The sequence below is a fragment of the Bos indicus genome, chromosome 13 (assembly GCF_029378745.1).
Source record: "Bos indicus isolate NIAB-ARS_2022 breed Sahiwal x Tharparkar chromosome 13, NIAB-ARS_B.indTharparkar_mat_pri_1.0, whole genome shotgun sequence".
In the NCBI taxonomy this organism is placed as follows: Eukaryota; Metazoa; Chordata; class Mammalia; order Artiodactyla; family Bovidae; genus Bos; species Bos indicus.
Window position 1 is genome coordinate 17523562 of NC_091772.1, and position 20481 is coordinate 17544042.

General features: G+C 43.4%; 1 long non-coding RNA gene across 3 annotated transcripts in view; it reads right to left on the bottom strand.

Annotated features, from left to right (window-relative positions):
* The window catches only part of LOC139186654 (uncharacterized), an 85827-nt gene that overhangs the window by 60788 nt on the left and 4558 nt on the right, over positions 1-20481 (bottom strand). Inside the window, exons 2-3 of one of the 3 annotated variants that reach the window (XR_011570324.1) lie at positions 20281-20353; positions 5167-10712 (exon numbers count right to left, since the gene is read on the bottom strand). This is a non-coding gene — a long non-coding RNA (uncharacterized lncRNA). Of the gene's footprint in view, positions 1-5166; positions 10713-20280; positions 20354-20481 lie in introns of those variants that run through there. The other 2 variants (XR_011570323.1, XR_011570322.1) reach the window with 2 other exon arrangements.

Below are 20481 nucleotides of genomic sequence, written 5' to 3' on the forward strand. Positions count from 1 at the left end.
TTTCCTCCACAATTCCAAGAGCTGACAAGTTACTAATGCTCACTTAATCCTGATCCCCTTTTCCTTCTGTCCTCTCAGTGTCTGACTGGGCAGAACTCCAGTTTCATGTGAGACTGCTGATCCTTCTCCCGCCTCACTCCACACGTCTCTTGCTGCACTGCCCAGTGACCCTGCTACTTTATTTCCTTAATTTGTATCTTCTGATGATGATTTCAGGTCTTCTTTCTATAAATTTCTCACCCTACTGTTCCCCTCACTCATCCCAGACAATCTTAGGTCCCACAACAAACTTCTTGAAAGGTTTGCCTGTATCTCTAGCAACTCTAGACTGTCATCCCTCTCTTTCCCTCAAAACTGCTCCCAAGCCACTGATGACTTCCACGTCGCTGAATCAAAGCCACACCTTTCCAGTCCTTGTTTGTCTGAATTTCTCCTTCCTCTTGGTGTTCACTGTCACTCACTTCTTTGAGACACTCTCTTTTGGCTGGGCTTTCAGTATTCATTCCTTTTATCCTGAAGGCACGGACAGGTTATTGCGGTCAGAGACACAGTTCTTACTAAAGATCTCACAGGAAACATCCAGGCGTTGCCCCCTCGCCCAGGACTGCACCTGGGGCCGTGTGCTGAGAGCAGGTCAGTTATTCCACACCAGCAGGTGCAGGACGGCAGGAAACCTTGTCCCTGCTGCTGAGAAGGGCCTTCTCCTCTCCTGGGAAGGAGCTCCTCCTTACTCTGGCCTTTGATATGTAAGTAAAGCTGTTACCCACCCAAAAAGGGTCATCTGCCAAGTGTTGCTCTGCCAATGGAATTATTGTGTTGAGGCGCAAGGGAACTGAAAGGTGGGCGCCCCGCTGTGCAGCCCAGGCTCTCCAATAGGCCATGGGCGGGGCTGCTCCACAGGGCTCTGGTCAGCAGGGCGGGGGTGGAGTTGGAGGGCTCTGGGAGCAGAGACAGGCGCAGCTGCTCCAGGTAATGGGGCTCACAGGGCTCGTTGCCATCTTGCATTAAGGTGTCCTGTGCAGCGTCTATGCACACGGCCCCTCTCCCCCAAGCAGAAGGGTCCACCAAGCAGGTTCACACCAGGAACTGCGGTTTGAAAGGCTGGGAGCAAGGCCTCTGCAGGTATCACCTTGTGAGCAAGAGAAACCAGACTAAGCATAAGGGAAAGGAGGTTAGTATTTTTATTCCTAAGTTGTTTTTTTCTTTCCTTTTTTTTTTTTTTTTTTTTTTAACCTGGTAACTGTTCATAGGCTTTGCTGGTAACAAAATCTCTCAAGGAGCCAGATCTTGGCCTCATCCCTCCTTGAAATATAAATTCTCAATGAGACAGAGCGCCTTCGGGGGACCTACCCTGAGCTATAATATTTAGTCTCCTTGGGGAGATTAGACTATGAATCCTTTCAGGTTGGAGCAATTAATTAGATGAATGGCTGGAGGTGTGAGAGACAAAGAGCCTCTGAGAAACCCCAGGGAAGCTTATTTCCCCACAGTTTCCCCACTTGTTCCTAAAGAGTTTTAGACCGCAATTCAGCCACTGTAACCAGTCCAAGGAAACTTGAAGTTGATAGGCACCAAATCCTTTTGGCTTGTCTTAGGCAATGTTTAATCAGCAAGACCCTTACCTAGCAAAAGAAATTGGTCTCAGCCGAAGTCCCCCAAGACTTAGATTCAGGCATCTAAGCAAGTCCCCCCCAAACTTTCGGGACTATTTTGGGAAGCAGGTGGCTTCCTCCTTGGGTTTCCATATTAACCTTTTCTACCTAATCCAGGGTATTGTAGGGAAGCAAAATTTGTCACCCCAAAATGTGTCTCTTTGGCAAGAGAATGATTTTAGGCAGAATATTTTTAAGAAACAAAAGACTCAAAGCCTTTCTTTTGACCGCCTCCTTAAATGTTGAATAGTTTAGATAAAGGGGCTGGCCCAGGAAGACAGCTACTATGAGAGATACTGAGAAAAAATGTGGGCCAGGTGTGGTCAGGGGAACTGCAAATATTTACAGAGAGTTCCAAACACTTGCTTTTCCATCTCCATGTGAATCACCTTCCTCCACATTCTAGTCCCAAACCACTACCCACAACATCCTCCTCTGTCTCTAGCTGAAGATGGCATTTAAGGTGAGGGTTTCAACCATTCTGATGAGTTACTCAGGTTTTCTGGTTCTCACCCATATGTACAGAAATATACATGTTGTTAACCTCTTGTTTGCTTTTCTTCCTGTTAATCTGTCTCATGTTATGTTGATTCTCAATCCACCAGATGAATCTAGAAGGGTAAAGTTTTTGCTCTCCTCAACAGCACACACCTGAGTACAGGGAGCTATGCTAATTTACAACTGGCATAGGCTTTGCCTCGTCTGCAAGGAAGAGATCTCTGGCAAACTGTGATCCATACAGCAGCACCAGCCAGTGAGCTGATGCTCACCTGAAGGCCTTAGACATAGGTAGGGTCACTGTGTTACCCAGCCGCATCGCTTCCTGGAGGATAGGCTGATAAATCAGGAGACGAGTTGTTGGGGCAAGCAACAGCAACTTTGTTTGGAAAGCTGGTAGATCAAGGTAAAATGGCGGACTCATGTCCCCAAGATCCATCTTGGCTGAGTTAAAATTCAGGCTTGTTTTACACTAAAAGGAGAAAGAGTAAAGCCAAACCCTTCCTGGTTCCCATCAGCCTCTGAAGGGGTTGTGTTAATTCCCTTCCTGCAGTCATTGACAGCTGGGCTTGGTCAGGATGTTTCCTTGGAGCTAAATACAGGTATTTTATCTTAATGCTCATTATGTGGGAAGCAGGGCTCCCAGTGCTGAGCCACTGTGTATAATTTAAGCTTACGGACAACATCCTGTTAGTGCTGCACTTGTAACAGAATACAAAAGGTTCTTCCCTATTACGGTTGTTCACTTCAGCAGAAGTCAGAGACAGATTTCATAGTGCCATTCGTTGAATAAAAATCATGGAGTCAGTAATTCTCCCTAATTTGAGCAAACTCCATGAGATAGTGATGGACAGGAAAGCCTGGTGTGCTACAGTCCATGGGGTTACAAAGAGGTGGACGTGACTTAGTGACTGAATGACAACAATGCTCCCTAAAGAGCTCTCTGAAACAGAGCTGGGAGGCCATTAAGGAGTGTGGCATATGCACGTTTCAGCCTAGAGGCAACCTGAGCTTCAGATCATTTCTTTTCCATTTTGGAAGTCCTCCAGAACATCTGCCAGAAATTCAAGCTACTTCTTGGACCATGCCTGCCCTGTATACCTTGTGCTTCTGTGAGGCCAAATATTTCCTGACTCGCATGAGGGTCAGTCACAGTTCTCATCAGGCAGTTTTTGACAACCTGTGGCTTTTTGTCTTCATAAGCCCTCGCCTCTCTTTCTCAGAAGACTTTCAGTTTAACCTGAATCACTCTTTCTTGAATTGTACTTCTTTCCCTTTCAGTTACAGATTTAAATACTAATCATATCTGAAATATATCTTCACAAAAACATCTAAACTGACCAAACAGCTGGGATCATAAGCGAACCAAATCGACACATAAATGAACCCTCACACTAGACAGTTGTTTTAACTATCAATTTTAAGGAGAATATTGAAATCATCTAGTATTTCTCCAGTTCCTGGCTAGGTTTTATGGAGAACCTAGAACACAACCTATACATTGCCTCCTGTCCTCCTGCAGGAGTTGGATAGATTTTGTTACCCAACCAAACCTGAATCCATTTGCCCAATGCACAGTCAAACCAATCTGCTGACACCAGATGTGATGAAGGAAATTGTGGTGTTTATTCCAAGGTGCCCATTGCGAGGCCAGGCAAGAACAGAGGGCTCCTTCTCCAAAGACACAAACTCTCTGATGGCTTCCAGGGAAGGGTTTTATTGTTGCTGTTGATGTTGTTTTTAACGTCAGGAGTTTATTGTTAAAGCAAAGCAAGCTTCAAAATGTTGCACAGCGTATTTCCGGTAGGGAGAAATAGCTAGATATAGACACACATAAACTCACACACAGGAGTAGGTATACAGATAGCAGTGTAGAAATATATGTCCCCACGTTTTATATTAAACCGTTAATGTTTTCTTTCCAAGGAGGGTAGGCTGGTTTATGAGAGAATTAACAAAATATTAAACCTTTCCTGATAGTTAGAATATTTTCAAAAAAATAAATGCACTTCTTGGTAAAGTAGAATGAAGAAAAATATGTGACTTAGGTTTGCTAAGGACAAAACCCATTTTTTCAAAAAACTTATTTTATATTGGAGCAGAGCCGATGAAGAAAAGGGTGATAGTTTCAGGGGCACAGACAGTGACTCCACCATATATATACATGTATCTATTCTCCCCCAAATTCAGGGAAGGGTTCTGAAATGCAACGTTTGGGGTCTGGATGTGAGGTGCTGATGGCTGGTGTACCTCTTTCTGGATTGGTTGGTGGTAGCTAACTGGGTGGTTTCAGGAATCAGTATCATCAGCCATGACCAAGTTTCAACTGGTCTGGGGTAAGCATAGGTGTAGACAGCATGCAGTTAACTTCTTCCACCTGGGGCCAGTGTCAGTATCTGCAGAAGAACTCATGGATATGGCTCCGAAAGTTCTCTGCAGCTCTTGAGGAAGAGTTAAAGGTCCTTGAGTTTGTTTGAAGGTTTAACTATTGTTATTTTGTCTTGCTCAACTGTTTTCATTTGTCTCAGCATCTTCTCACTTCTCTAATTACGTTTGCTCCTTGGGACTCTGGCAAAGCCTTGGAGGCTAAAGCTTTTCTACAAACTAGTGGGAGGGTATATGGGGAGGTCCCCAAAGGGTCCAACTCCATTCTCATTAGTTCTTCTTTTTAGTGTGTCCCCCTTTATTTTTAATAGATTCAAGAGGCAGAGGGAAGATTCCTAGTTAGGAGCTTTTCTTTCGTAACTCGCCTAGGCTGAGAAGTCTACAAAAATCTCTCTTCTAAAGGGGGAGGGACAAATTAGGAGTACGGCATTAACAGATTCAAACTACTAGGTATAAAATGATAAGCAATGAGGCTATACTGTATAGTACAGGGAATTATAGCCATATCTTGTAATAAACTGTATTGGAGTAAAATCTGCAAAAATACTGAATCACTATGCTGGAGAACTGACACTAACACAATATTTTAAACCAACTATAGTTCAATTTTAAAATTTAAAAAAAAACATAATTTACATATTGAAAAAAATTTATTTCTTGAAATAATCTGTGTGTCATATTCCCCCATCTCAGATATTCAATGCGTATCATGTCCTTCAAAAGTCGCATAACCAAAACCAACCAATTTCAGAGTCTAGTCTCTGTGCTGGATGTGAGAGATGCAAAAACAAACAAAATGTGGCTTCTCCTTTCTTGTTGGTTGTTACTGGTTGTCACTGGGCCATGATCTTAGTTTTTTGAATGTTGAACTTTAAGTCAACTTTTTCACTCTCCTCTTTCACTTTCATCAAGAGGCTCGTTAGTTCTTCACTTCTGCCATAAGGGTGGTGTCATCTGCGTATCTGAGGTTTTCTCACTGCAATCCTGATTCCAACTTGTGCTTCCTCCAGTCTGGCATTTTGCATGATGTACTCTGCATGTAAGTTCAATAAGTAGGGTGACAATATACAGCCTTGATGGACTCCTTTCCCAATTTGGAACATTGAGGTGCTTGCATCTTTTTGAAGTCTGGTTTTCTCTGGATATATGCCCAGGAGTGGGATTGCTGAATCATATGATGGCAAGTCTATATTTAGTTTTTAAAGAAATTTCCATAGAGTTCTCCACAGTGGGTGTACCCTAGTTACATTCCATAAGCTGTGTAGGAGGGTTCCCTTTTCTCCACACTCTCTCCAGCATTTATTATTTGTAGGTTTTTTGATGGTGGCTATTCTGATTGGTGTGAAATGATACCTCATCGTAGTATTTCTGCATTTCTCTAATTATTAGTGATGTGGAGCATCCTTTATGAGCATCCTTTCATGTGCTTTTTGATCATCTGTCAGTATTCTATAGAGAAAAGTCCACTTAGATCTTACATTCATTTATTGATTGGGTTGTTTGTATTTTGATATTTAGCTCCTTGAGCTGTTTGAATATTTTGGAGATTAATCCTTTGTCATTTGCATCATTTCAGAATATTGTCCCCCCATTCTGTGGGTTTTCTTCTGTCTTGTTTATGATTACCTGTGATGTGCAGAAGCAAAGTTTAATTGGATCCCATTGGCTTATTTTTGTTTTTATTTTCATTATTCTAAGAGGTGAGTGAAAAAACATACTGCTGTGATTTATGTCAGAGAGTACTCTGCCTATGTTCTCCTCTAAGAGTTTTGTGGGGTCTGTTCTTATATTTCAGCTCAGTTCAGTTCTGTTCAGTCGCTCAGTCGTGTCTGACTCTTTGCGACCCCATGAATCCCAGCACGCCAGGCCTCCCTGTACATCACCAACTCCCGGAGTTCACTCAAACTCATGTCCATCGAGTCCATGATGCCATCCAGCCATCTCATCCTCAGTCGTCCCCTTCTCCTCCTTCCCCCAATCCGTCTCAGCATCAGAGTCTTTTCCAATGAGTCAACTCTTCGCATGAGGTGGCCAAAGTACTGGAGTTTCAGCTTTAGCATCATTCCTTCCAAAGAAATCCCAGGGCTGATCTGTTTCAGAATGGACTGGTTGGATCTCCTTGCAGTCGAAGGGACTCTCAAGAGTCTTCTCCAACACCACAGTTCAAAAGCATCAATTCTTCGGCACTCAGCTTTCTTCACAGTCCAATTCTCACATCCATACATGACCACTGGAAAAACCATAGCCTTGACTATATGGACCTTTGTTGGCAAAGTAATGTCTCTGCTTTTGAATATGCTATCTAGGTTGGTCATAACTTTTCTTCCAGGAAGTAAGCATCTTTTAATTTCATGGCTGCAGTCACCATCTGCAGTGATTTTGGAGCTCAGAAAAATAAAGTCTGGCACTGTTTCCCCATCTATTTGCCATGAAGTGATGGGACCAGATGCCATGATCTTTGTTTTCTGAATGTTGAGCTTTAAGCCAACTTTTCCACTCTCCTCTTTCACTTTCATCAAGAGGCTTTTTAGTTCTTCTTCACTTTCTGCCATAAGGGTGGTATCATCTGCATATTGAAGTTATTGATATTTCTCTTGGCAATCTTGATTCCAGCTTGTGCTTCTTCCAGCCCAGCGTTTCTCATGATGTACTCTGCATATAAGTTAAATAAGCAGGGTGACAATATACAGCCTTGACGTACTCATTTCCTATTTGGAACCAGTCTGTTGTTCCATGTCCAGTTCTAACTGTTGTTTCCTGACCTGCATATAGGTTTCTCAAGAGGCAGGTCAGGTGGTCTGGTATTCCCATCTCTTTCAGAATTTTCCACAGTTTATTGTGATCCACACAGTCAGAGGCTTTGGCATAGTCAATAAAGCAGAAATAGATGTTTTCCTGGAACTCTCTTTCGATGATCCAGCGGATGTTGGCAATTTGATCTCTGGTTCCTCCGCCTTTTCTAAGGTCTTTAATTTCTTTTGAGATTATTTTTGTGTATGTTAGGGAGTATGGTAATTTCATTCTTATGCTTGTAGCTGTCCATTTTTATCAGCACTACTTATTCAAGAGGCTGTCTTTTCTCCATTGTATAGTCTTGCCTCCTTTGTCCTAGATCACTTGACCGTAGGTGCATTGGTTTCTCTCTGGACTTTGTATCTTGTTCCATTGCTCTATTCAATACATTTCTGTTTCTGTGCCAGAACCAGTGTCTTGATTACTTTAGCTTGTAACTAACACAGCCTTGTCTAACTCAATGAAACTAAGCCATGCCGTGTGGGGTCGACAGAGGATGAGATGGCTGTATGGCATCACTGACTCGATGGACATGAGTTTGGGTAAACTCTGGGAGTTGGTGATGGCCAGGGAGGCCTGGCGTGCTGTGATTCATGGGGTTGCAAAGAGTCGGACATGACTGAGTGACTGAACTGAACTGACTGGTAGTCTGAAGTCAGGGAACCTGATTCTGTCAGCTCTTGCTTTTCTTTCTCAAGATTGCTTGGCTATTTGGGGTCTTTTTTTCCCATTCACACTGTAAAATTTTTTGTTCTAGTTATGTGAAAAACATCATTGGAAAGGTGAGGCATTCAATCTGCAGATTGCTTTGGGCAGTATAGTTATTTTGACAGCAAATTTGTTCAAAGTGGTTCTAGGTGGTTCTAGGAAAGGCCAGCATCTTAAAGCATTCAGATGGTCTGCCTGCGACCCTTCCTTTTGCTACATTTTTGTGTGATGTGGGTCAAAATGAGAAGCAGACAGGAAAATAGTTGCCTCTCCTGGCATGGGGTAACATTGTGGAATATGAAACTGTGAGTCAAACACAGAGACAGCCCAGTCAAACAGCACCTAAACACAGAGCTGATGTGGGCACTTGTGGGTGTGTACTTGTGCTTCTGAGAAACATTATACAAGTAAGGAATGGAAGTAATGAAACATAGTTCAGAAAAAAAGTTAAAGTGAAAATATTGTAGACAAACCTATAAAAGAATAAAAATTTGGAGACAAAAGAGAAAGGAGAGCTCAAGGGAACAAGAGACCAGGGAACATGGATTAAAGTACTGACAGGGAAATCCAGGAGATAAGATCCTATTCGTCTATTTCTTGTAGTTCTAATAATACTAATTGAATTTCAGATGAATATCATACAAGTAGAGGACAAGAAAAAATACACCAAGTCATCTGGAATCAATTCAATGGAATTCTTTATTGCATGGGACTCTATTTACGTTATATATATTTTACATATCACTTACCTACTGTATTTTATATATGTTTATTTTTAATATGTATATATAAATGACAATGTCGAGTGCTAACTTTTGAATTTTCAGTGATACCAAAGAGAGAGTTGCAGGAATTTAGGAGAAGTTGCATAAATGTGAGCTAGTGTGGTCGGGAGAGAAGGACAGGTCTGGAAGGGGCTGGGACCTGGCCTGGGCCCTGACTGATGGGGAGTGAACAGGATATTTGAGGTGAACAGAATTTGCTTCCTATGATAGTAGTTAAGCAAGGAAATTATGAACATCCATAAACCTACAGTAAAGATGCAGAGTGGCAAAGCATGGCCGGCGATTAAAATTATAATCTTGTTAATAACCTTCAGAGGAGTTATAAAGGATGAGAAGCCTGAAGTTCCAGACTCAGCAATGTCATCTCCTTGTTTTTTCAGTGTTCTGGTGCCAATTGTGCCATTTTTTTAAAAGAACAATTAACAAGTTGGTAAATGGTAGGAAAGCTTGACATGACATATTTATTATGTATATAACCTGTCCTCGACAGATCCATATTTATTTCGTCCAGCTGCTTTTAAAAGTTAAAATTGTCTACACATGAAGGGCGTAGAGAGTTAACATCTTCAGAAGAGGATCAGGACAATTTGAAACCAAAGGAGGAAGATTAGTCTAATTAAAAGTTAGATTAATAAAGAGAGTTGTATTCTTCAAGTCTTATGCTTTCAGTTCAGTTCAGTCACTCAGTCGTGTCTGACTCTTTGCGACCCCATGAATCCCAGCATGCCAGGCCTCCCTCTATATCACCAATTCCCGGAGTTCACTCAGACTCACATCCATCGAGTCAGTGATGCCATCCAGCCATCTCATCCTCTGTCGTCCCCTTCTCCTCCTGCCCCCAATCCCTCCCAGCATCAGAGTCTTTTCCAATGAGTCAACTCTTCGCATGAGGTGGCCAAAGTACTGGAGTTTCAGCTTTAGCATCATTCCTTCCAAAGAAATCCCAGGGCTGATCTGTTTCAGAATGGACTGGTTGGATCTCCTTGCAGTCGAAGGGACTCTCAAGAGTCTTCTCCAACACCACAGTTCAAAAGCATCAATTCTTCAGCGCTCAGCTTTCTTCACAGTCCAACTGTCACATCCATACATGAACACTGGAAAAACCATAGCCTTGACTATATGGACCTTTGTTGGCAAAGTAATGTCTCTGCTTTTGAATATGCTATCTAGGTTGGTCATAACTTTCCTTCCAAGGAGTAAGCGTCTTTTAATTTCATGGCTGCAGTCACCATCTGCAGTGATTTTGGAGCTCAGAAAAATAAAGTCTGACACTGTTTCCACTGTTTCTGCATCTATTTCCCATGAAGTGATGGGACTGGATGCCATGATCTTCGTTTTCTGAATGTTGAACTTTAAGCCAACTTTTTCACTCTCCTCTTTCACTTTCATCAAGAGGCTTTTTAGTTCCTCTTCGCTTTCTGCCGTAAGGGTGGTGTCATCTGCATATCTGAGGTTATTGATATTTCTCCTAGCAATCTTGATTCTAGCTTGTGCTTCTTCCAGCCCAGCGTTTCTCATGATGTACTCTGCATATGAGGTAAATAAGCAGGGTGACAATATACAGCCTTGACGTACTCCTTTTCCTATTTGGAACCAGTCTGTTGTTCCAAGTCCAGTTCTAACTGTTGCTTCCTGACCTGCATATAGATTTCTCAAGATAGAGGTCAGATGGTCTGGTATTCCCATCTCTTTCAGAATTTTCCACAGTTTATTGTGATCCACACAGTTAAAGGCTTTGGCATAGTCAATAAAGCAGAAATAGATGTTTTTCTGGACCTCTCTTGCTTTTTCCATGATCCAGCGGATGTTGGCAATTTGATCTCTGGTTCCTCTGCCTTTTCTAAAACCAGCTTGAACATCAGGAAGTTCACGGTTCACATATTGCTGAAGCCTGGTTTGGAGAATTTTGAGCATTACTTGACTAGCGTGTGAGATGAGTGCAATTGTGCAGTAGTTTGAGCATTTTTTGGCATTGCCTTTCTTTGGGATTGGAATGAAAACTGACCTTTTCCAGTCCTGTGGCCACTGCTGAGTTTTCCAAATTTGCTGGCATATTGAGTGCAGCACTTTCACAGCATCATCTTTCAGGATCTGAAAGAGCTCAACTGGAATTCTATTACCTCCACTAGCTTTGTTCGTAGTGATGCTTTCTAAAGCCCACTTGACTTCATATTCCAGGATGTCTGACTCTAGGTCAATGATCACATCATCGTGATTATCTGGGTCGTGGGCAGCTGCGACCGGCGCACTTAAGCGCGGAGGGCTGCGACTGGCGCACTTAAGCATGGCCGAGAAGGAGCTACCCCACATCCGAGGTCAGGGGCAGAAGCCGGGAGGACCCCATGCCCAAAGGGCGGCAGCCAAGAGGAGTTACCCCACATCCGAGGTCAGGGGCAGCGGCCAAGAGTGCCAGGCTGTGACGGCGCAGGAACCGCCGAGAAGAACTACCTAAATCCGAGGTCAGGGGCGGCAGCCAAGAGGAGCTACCCCGCGTCCGAGGTCAGGGGTGGCGGCTGAGAGGAGCTACCCCATGCCTCCACGCCCGAGTCAGGGGCAGCAGCCCAGAGGAGCTACCCTACGCCCCACACCCGAGGCCAGAGGTGGCAGCCAGGAGGAGCTACCCCACACCTGAGGCCACGGGCAGCTGCCGGGAGAAGCAACCCCACACCCGAGGCCAGGGGTGGCGGCCAGGAGGACCAACCCCACGTCCAAGGAGTGGTGGCTGCATGTGCAGGAGGGCCTAGAGGAGCTATCCCACGTTGAAGGTCAGGAAGGGCAGCGGTGAGGAGACACCCCTCTCCAAGGTAAGGAGCAGTGGCTGCACTTTGCTGGAACAGCTGTGAAGAGATACCCCATGCCAAGGTAAGAGAAACCCAAGTAAGACAGTGGGTGTTGCAAAAGGGCATCAGAGGGCAGACACACTGAAATCATACTCACAGGAAACTAGTCAATCTAATCACACTAGGACCACAGCCTTGTCTAATTCAATGAAACTAAGCCATGCCCATGGGGCAACCCAAGACGGGCGGGTCATGGTGGAGAGATCTGACAGAATGTGGTCCACCGGAGAAGGGAATGGCAAACCACTTCAGTATTCTTGCCTTGAGAACTCCATAAACAGTATGAAAAGGCAAAATGATAGGATACTGAAAGAGGAACTCCCCAGGTCAGTAGGTGCCCAATATGCTACTGGAGATCAGTGGAGAAATAACTCCAGAAAGAATGAAGGGATGGAGCCAAAGCAAAAACAATATCCAGCTGTGGATGTGACTGGTGATAGAAGCAAGGTCCAATGCTACAAAGAGCAATATTGCATAGGAACCTGGAATGTCAGTTCCATGAATCAAGGCAAATTGGAAGTGGTTAAACAAGAGATGGCAAGCGTGAATTCTAGGAATTCAGCTACATTCTAGGAATCAGCAAACTAAAATGGACTGGAATGGGTGAATTTAACTCAGATGACCATTATATCTACTATTGTGGACAGGAATCCCTCAGAAGAAATGGAGTAGCCATCATGGTCAACAAAAGAGTCCGTAATGCAGTACTTGGATGCAATCTCAAAAATGACAGAATGATCTCTGTTCATTTCCAAGGCAAATAATTCAATATCACAGTAATCCAAGTCTATGCCCCAACCAGAAATGCTGAAGAAGCTGAAGCTGAACGGTTCTATGAAGACCTACAAGACCTTTTAGAACTGACACCCAAAAAAGATGTCCTTTTCATTATAGGGGGCTGGAATGCAAAAGTAGGAAGTCAAGAAACACCTGGAGTAACAGGCAAATTTGGCCTTCGAATATGGAATGAAGCAGGGCAAAGACTAATAGAGTTTTGCCAAGAAAATACACTGGTCATAGCAAACACCCTCTTCCAACAACACAAGAGAAGACTCTACACATGGACATCACCAGATGGTCAACACCGAAATTAGATTGATTATTTCTTTGCAGCCAAAGATGGAGAAGCTCCATATAGTCAACAAAAACAAGACCAGGAGCTGACTGTGGCTCAGATCATGAAATCCTTATTACCAAATTCAGACTTAAATTGAATAAAGTAGGGAAAACCACTAGACCATTCAGGTATGACCTAAATCAAATCCCTTATGATTATACAGTGGAAGTGAGAAATAGATTTAAGGGCCTAGATCTGATAGAGTGCCTGATGAACTATGGAATGAGGTTCGTGACACTGTACAGGAGACAGGGATCAAGACCATCCCCATGGAAAAGAAATGCAAAAAAGCAAAATGGCTGTCTGGGGAGACCTTACAAATAGCTGTGAAAAGAAGAGAAGCGAAAAGCAAAAGAGAAAAGGAAAGATATAAGCATCTGAATGCAGAGTTCCAAAGAATAGCAAGAAGAGATAAGAAAGCCTTCCTCAGCGATCAATGCAAAGAAATAGAGGCAAACAACAGAATGGGAAAGACTAGAGATCTCTTCAAGAAAATTAGAGTTACCAAGGGAACATTTCATGCAAAGATGGGCTCGATAAAGGACAGAAATGGTATGCACCTAACAGAAGCAGAAGATATTAAAAAGAGGTGGCAAGAATACACAGAAGAACTGTACAAAAAATATTTTAGGAACCAGATAATCACAATGATGTAATTACTGACCTAGAGCTTAGACATATTATTTTTAGCTATATTTTACCTATCTCATTACATGAAAAAAAATTCAAATCTCGTTACATTGTTTTCTTTACTCAGCTCTTCTTCCCAGCATTGAAAACAAAATATTTAGGCCGATTTTGCCCAGGAGTTTTCACTGAGCATGTAGGGAAGGGGTGTTACTGCATCATGCCACACTTCGTGGGAAAGAAGATCTACTCTGCAAGCAGCCTATTTTTTTTTCCCTTTGTAATCGATTTTCGTTTTTTAACCTGTTTTATATTGTAGAATAGCCTATTAGCAATGTTGTGATAGTTTCAGGTGCGCAGCTAAGGGACTCAGCCATACGCATACCTGTACCTATTCTCTGGAGCACCATTTACAACAGCCAAGACATGGAAACAACCTAAACGTCTATCAACAGAGGAATGAATAACGATGAGAACATGTATACAATGGAATATTTTTCAGCCACTGCTGCTCCTGCTGCTAAGTCGCTTCAGTCGTATCCAACTCTGTGCGACCCCATAGATGGCAGCACACCAGGCTCTCCATCCCTGGGATTCTCCAGGCAAGAACACTGGAGTGGGTTGCCATTTCCTTCTCCAATACTCAGCCACAATAAAGAGCAAATAATGCCATATGCAGCAACATGATGGACCTAGAGATTGTCATACTAAGTCAGAGAAAGACAAATACCATTATTGATATCATCCATATACAGAATCTCATCTAAAAAATGATACAAATGAACCTATCTACAAAATAGAAACAGACCCACAGATTTCAAAAACAAATTCAGGGTTACCAAAGGGGAAATGTGGTTGGGGACGGATAATTAGGAGCTTGGGATTAACATCAGTTCAGTTCAGTTCAGTCGCTCAGTCGTGTCCGACTCTTTGCGACCCCATGAATCACAGCATGCCAGGCCTCCCTATCCATCACCAACTCTCAGAGTTCAGACTCACATCCATCAAGTCGGTGATACCATCCAGCCATCTCATCCTCTGTTGTCCCCTTCTCCTCCTGCCCCCAATCCCTTCCAGCATCAGAGTCTTTTCCAATGAGTCAACTCTTTGCATGAGATGGCCAAAGTGGCTCAGATCATGAAATCCTTATTGCCAAATTCAGACTTAAATTGAAGAAAGTAGGGAAAACCACTAGACCATTCAGGTATGACCTATATCAAATCCCTTATGATTATACAGCGGAAGTGAGAAATAGATTTAAGGGCCTAGATCTGATAGATAGAGTGCCTGATGAACTATGGACAGAGGTACGTGACATTGTACAGGAGAGAGGGATCAAGACCATCCCCATGGAAAAGAAATGCTAAAAAGCAAAATGGCCATCTGGGGAGGCCTTACAAATAGCTGTGCAAAGAAGAAAAGCAAAAAGCAAAGGAGAAACGGAAAGATATAAGCATCTGAATGCAGAATTCCAAAGAATAGCAAGAAGAGATAAGAAAGCCTTCCTCAGTGATCAATGCAAAGAAATAGAGGAAAACAACAGAATGGGAAAGACTAGAGATCTCTTCAAGAAAATTAGAGATATCAAGGGAACATTTCATGCAAAGATGGGCTCGATAAAGGACAGAAATGGTATGGACTGAACAGAAGCAGAAGATATTAAGAAGAGGTGGCAAGAATACACAGAAGAAGTCTACAAAAAAGATGTTCATGACCAAGATAATCACGATGGTGTGATCACTGACCTAGAGCCAGACATCCTGGAATGTGAAGTCAAGTGGGCCTTAGAAAGCATCACTACGAACAAAGCTAGTGGAAGTGATGGAATTCCAGTGGAGCTCTTTCAAATCCTGAAAGATGATGCTGTGAAAGTGCTGCACTCAATATGCCAGCAAATTTGGAAAACTCAGCAGTGGCCACAGGACTGGAAAAGGTCAGTTTTCATTCCAATCCCAAAGAAAGGCAATGCCAAAGAATGCTCAAAATACTGCACAATTGCACTCATCTCACACGCTAGTAAAGTAATGCCCAAAATTCTTCATCCTGGGGCCGGTAAATTAGGTCAGTGCAGAGAACAGTCATTAACACCATGGACAGCAGCAGGAAGATCCAGGAGTGTGAACCCACCTTCCAGACCAACTGGCTGAAGGCCCAAGACAGCAGTGGCTCCAGGCAGTCGGTGTGGCAGCAGGGCCGCTGGGCCAGTTGGCTCTCAGACCACGATACCGGTGGAGGTAGTGGAGCCTTGGCCGCAACACGGGAGGGGGCTCTGCGCTCTGCCCCGCCGCCCAGCCATGCTCGGTTCCTGGTCTTGACCTGAAGCTGATGGCGGCTCAAGATCTAGGCCAGGCCCTGCGGGGAGACAGATCTCTCTCTCCAAGTCAGGCCCCGACTCCAACCTGGTCCCCTGGGACTGGACACAGGCTCTTGCCCAGTCTCCTGCTCCGCCTCTGGTGCAGCCTTGAGGGATTAAGGCTCATTTCCAGGAATAAAGACCAGATTCTCAAACAGCACGGATCAGAAAAGAGCTGTTGGACACAGCACCCCTTTCTACCCACCCAACGGTTTCCTGGAGAAGTTCCAAGCGAGTCTGTTTGAACCTAGGCTGCTCACACCTGAATGCTAGAGCGTCCTTGGCAATCACGTGGTAGCCTCAGTTCAGTTCAGGTCAGTCGCTCAGTCACGTCCGACTCTTTGAGACCCCAGGGACTGTAACATGCCAGGCCTCCCTGTCCTTCACCAAATCCCTAAGCTTGCTCAAACTCCTGTTCATCAAATCAGTGATGCCTTCCAACCATCTCATCCTCTGTTGTCCCCTTCTCCTCCCACCTTCAATCTTTCCCAGCATCAGGGTCTTTTCCAATGAGTCAGTTCTTCACACCAGGTGGCCAAGGTATTGGGAGTTTCCACTTCAGCATCAGTCCTCCCAACGGATATTCAGGACTGATTTCCTTTAGGATGGACTGATTGGATCTCCTTACAGTCCAAGGGACTCTTAAGAGTCTTCTCCAACACCACAGCTCAAAAGCATCAATTCCTTGGCTCTCCGTTTTCTTTATAGTCCAACTTTCACATCCATACATGACCACTGGAAAAACCATAGCTTTGACTAGAAGAACCTTTATCGGCAAAGTAATGTCTCTGCTTTTTAATATGCTCTCTAGGTTGGTCATAGATTTTCTTCCAAGGAGCAAGCATCTTTTAATTTCATGGCTGCAGTCACCATCTGCAGTGATTTTGGAGCCCAAGAAAATAAAGTCTCTCGTTTCCATTGTTTTCCCATATATTTGCCATAAAGTGATGGGACTACATGCCATGCTTTCACTAGCCCCAAATTTGTCCCTGGCACCCATCTTCTCAGGATTTAGTTAATACAAGAAGCACTTCTTAAAGGCGAATGAAATGAGTGCTTACGTGACTCAACAAAAGGCACAGATTTCCCCTGTGTTCTAAGTGGCAGATTTTACCTTTGAGGGGATCATCCAGAAGCATGGTTCTCAGGTAAGCGTCTGGTGAACTGGTACATATCATTTAGTTATTCTTTACAGACATAACATTCTCCTTGTAAAAATTTCGAAGTAAATGCATAAAATAAAAGTGGCAATAGAAGAACCCAAAGTGCAGTCCTAAAACTTCCTTCTATCACATTCCTCTTCTTAATGGAACTGTTAAAAAGTGGGAGTTTATCTTTACAAACCGTTTTCTTTGCATTTGCAAGCAGGTCTAGATATATGCAAGTGTATCTTTTTCATAAATATTATTGCACTATCTGTGTATGTATGGAACCCAGGTTCCAGCCCTGGGTTGGGAAAATCCTCTGGATTGACTGACCTGAACTGAACTGAGTCCAGTATTCTGGACTGCAGAATTCCCTGGACTGTATAGTCCATGGGATGGCAAAGAGTCAGACAGGACTGAGCGAAAAAGAAAAAAAAAGAAAAAAATCTCTGTATGCAGATTATATTTTTCACCAAATACACCGAAGGATCATACCATGTGACTGTATAGATTTATCTTATGCTTTTGAATTGCTTTATTTAGCCATAATGCTATTTAGAGATCTGTAGATTGTTATTACCTAACTAATTTGCCTAGGATCACACTCCATTGTTTTGTTTAGCCACATGGCACATTGCATTTTCCACACTGATTAATTTCCATTGTCTCCAAAAGACAAACTTTTGCCTCACTTTTTAGTATCCCTGTTTCATGCTGGAATAAGAGATCAAATATCACGGTGCATAAGATTATGGCCTCACATCATGTTCTCATCCTACGAGTCCTCTTTCTATGGTATCAATACTTTCAAATCCTCATTCCCATAAAGGGAGCAAAGGACTCTAAAGTCAAATGCTCCTCCACTCGTCCAAGAAATGGTTCTTGATCTTCAACCATGTGCATGTTTGTACTTTAGGGTCCTTGACACAGAGAGGGAGAACATTTTGGTTTTCCCCTATAAAATATATGTCTCCTTAGATATCAGACAAGCATCACCCTTTCCAATCAGATCTACAATTGTTTCCTGGGTGTGGTGTTTCAGTTTTGTACAATGAAGAGTTCTGGAGAAGGTGGTGGTGGTGATAGCTGTATGACACTATGAGTGTTTTGAATACACTCAGTGGTATGTGTGCTCTGTCACTAAGTCATGTCCAACTCTTTCTGACCCCATGGCCTGTAGCCTGTCAGGCTCCTCTGTCCATGGAATTTTCCAGGCAAGAGAACTTGGGTGGCTTGCCAGTTCCTCCTCCAGGGGATCTTCCCGACCCAGGGAATGCACCTCCTGCACTGGCAGTCAGATTCCTTACCACTGAGCTACCTGGTGTGTACCTTTACCACAATTGAAAAAAAAAGGGGAAACAAAACAAAAGCAGATGTAGAGAATTACTAAGTGTCTACTGTGGAGTTTTAAAAGGAAAGAGATAAATACAAAACGTATGTGCCTGCTCTAGGCATGAAAATAGAGGCAAGATGTATGTCCCGTGTCTTCTAGATCTGTACCATGTAGAGATGTACATGGACCATGTACATAGATGTACCATGTCTTCTAAATCTGTTCTAGATACTTCTGCCACTCTACAAACGTTAGATTTATTCTCCACACTGCTTACAATGTGTTCTTGATTATAATGAAATAGCATAAATAAAATACACCCAACTTAACATCAAAGTTCTTGATGAGTAATACAAGAACTTCCTTAAAAAAAGTCACATTTCCACATGAACAATTAAATAAGAATAGATTTCTTCTGGCAAAGAATTTTAACCAGAAACTGGTAATAGTTACTGTCCTGCCCAGAACCAAACTAGGAGGCTAGGGCATAGAATTTGGATACTGTATTTCCCTATGGTATGAATACAGGAAAATCAGTCCCTTACTGGACCAAAGCATATTCAGTCACCTCCTAAACAGGTGTGTAACCTGCTCTCCTTTCCTCTAGTCTGGCTCACCCCTCCTGTCACCTCCATGACCACCATGCTTCCTCTCAGTACCACCATGCACTATCCACACGGGGCCAGGGTGGTCCTCAGAACACAAACATGCCACCACCAGCCCCACATGCTCAGAAATCTCCCCTGGTGTTGCCCTCGGCCTGCTCACTAAGTTCCAGCCACACTGGCCTTTGGGAATGACCAGGTCCCTGGGCATCCCATTCTCTTTCAAGACTCAAGGCCTTTGCACATGCTGTTCCCTCCAAAGAATGCTCTCTGCCCACAGTTACTTCATCGCTAAAACCCACTTCTTCAAGCTCCAGCTGAAGAGTCTCTTCCTCGGAGAGAATTTCCAGGATTTCTCTATCTACCAATATTTTCAGTGCATGACTCTCTCTCCCAGTGTGGTATTTTCCTTCATGGCAGGTACTCGGACCCGCTTTACCTGCATTTAACCTCTGCCTTCTGCATGACACTGTTTTGAGGGCCACGGGGGCAAACCTCTTGATTCTGCTGTTTACAACTGAAACACCAGAGCCCTTTATCAGCTCATAACTGCTGAGTGCATATCTGTTGCATGAACAAATGAAGGACTTGGGAACCTGAGTGCAGGACTTTCCATTTCCCTTACATTTACTGCAGACCTCTTGCAGATAAGTTTCTCGTTCACCAGTATCTATCCTTAAACACAGTCACTGCAAAGTGCTCCTACTGTTCTGTGTACTCCACACACCCTAACAACACGCTACTGATTCCTATGCCCAACTAACTGATGAAAACACTACCTAACAAGGCCAGGGACGAAATCTCAAGTTGCAGACAGACTTCTCTGCAGGAGAGCTCTCAATAACTCAATTTTCCTCCAGCAGTCAGTAGTCTTCTTCACCCAATCGCAGGTCCTCTGAAGTCTGTCATTCAGCTCAAATTCTCCTCTGTGCCAACTACCATGCTTGGCTCTAAACAGTCTGCAACTCCAGAACCCTCTAGCCTACCAAGCTGTAGTGTTCCGCAGCACGAGTTCCCAGCCAACTTCACTCGAGCTTTCGGAAGTCACTGCTACTCCTGCTAAATTTGCAAACTGCCTGTTCTCCCTTTAAACCCACTAAGGCCTCACCTGATGAAAACAAGTAGCGGAAGCAACACACTTCACTCATCAGGTCTGTTACTTGCTCCTGGGTCATCTCTTTTGCATCCACCCTAACTCCTTTCAAGTCACACCAGTCAGACAAGAAGCATTACCGAACAGCTACCATGTGCCAGCACTATTAGGTCCCCAGAGACATAACAACCATTAACACAAATCCTTCTGCTTCTGTATAGCTAGGGTATGATCAGGCTCACAGAGAATTAAAAAAAAAAAAAAAAAAACCATATCTAAAAACTAATGTTAAGATGATCTGACATCAGTATCATATTTCTTAAACTGTTTTACAAGATCAACTTACCAACTTACACATCAGGTAGGTTTTGCTCGTATAAAGCTTTCACCTCCTCCAGAACTTGCCTCAGTCCATCCTCCTGGAACATATAAAATTACACTCATTAATTCCCCCACCAAGTATGTAGCAATACTCTATGCTTATGTACCTTATGAAAAACCACTAGTCATTCCACACCTACTAAGATGGCTATAATGACAAGTGTTG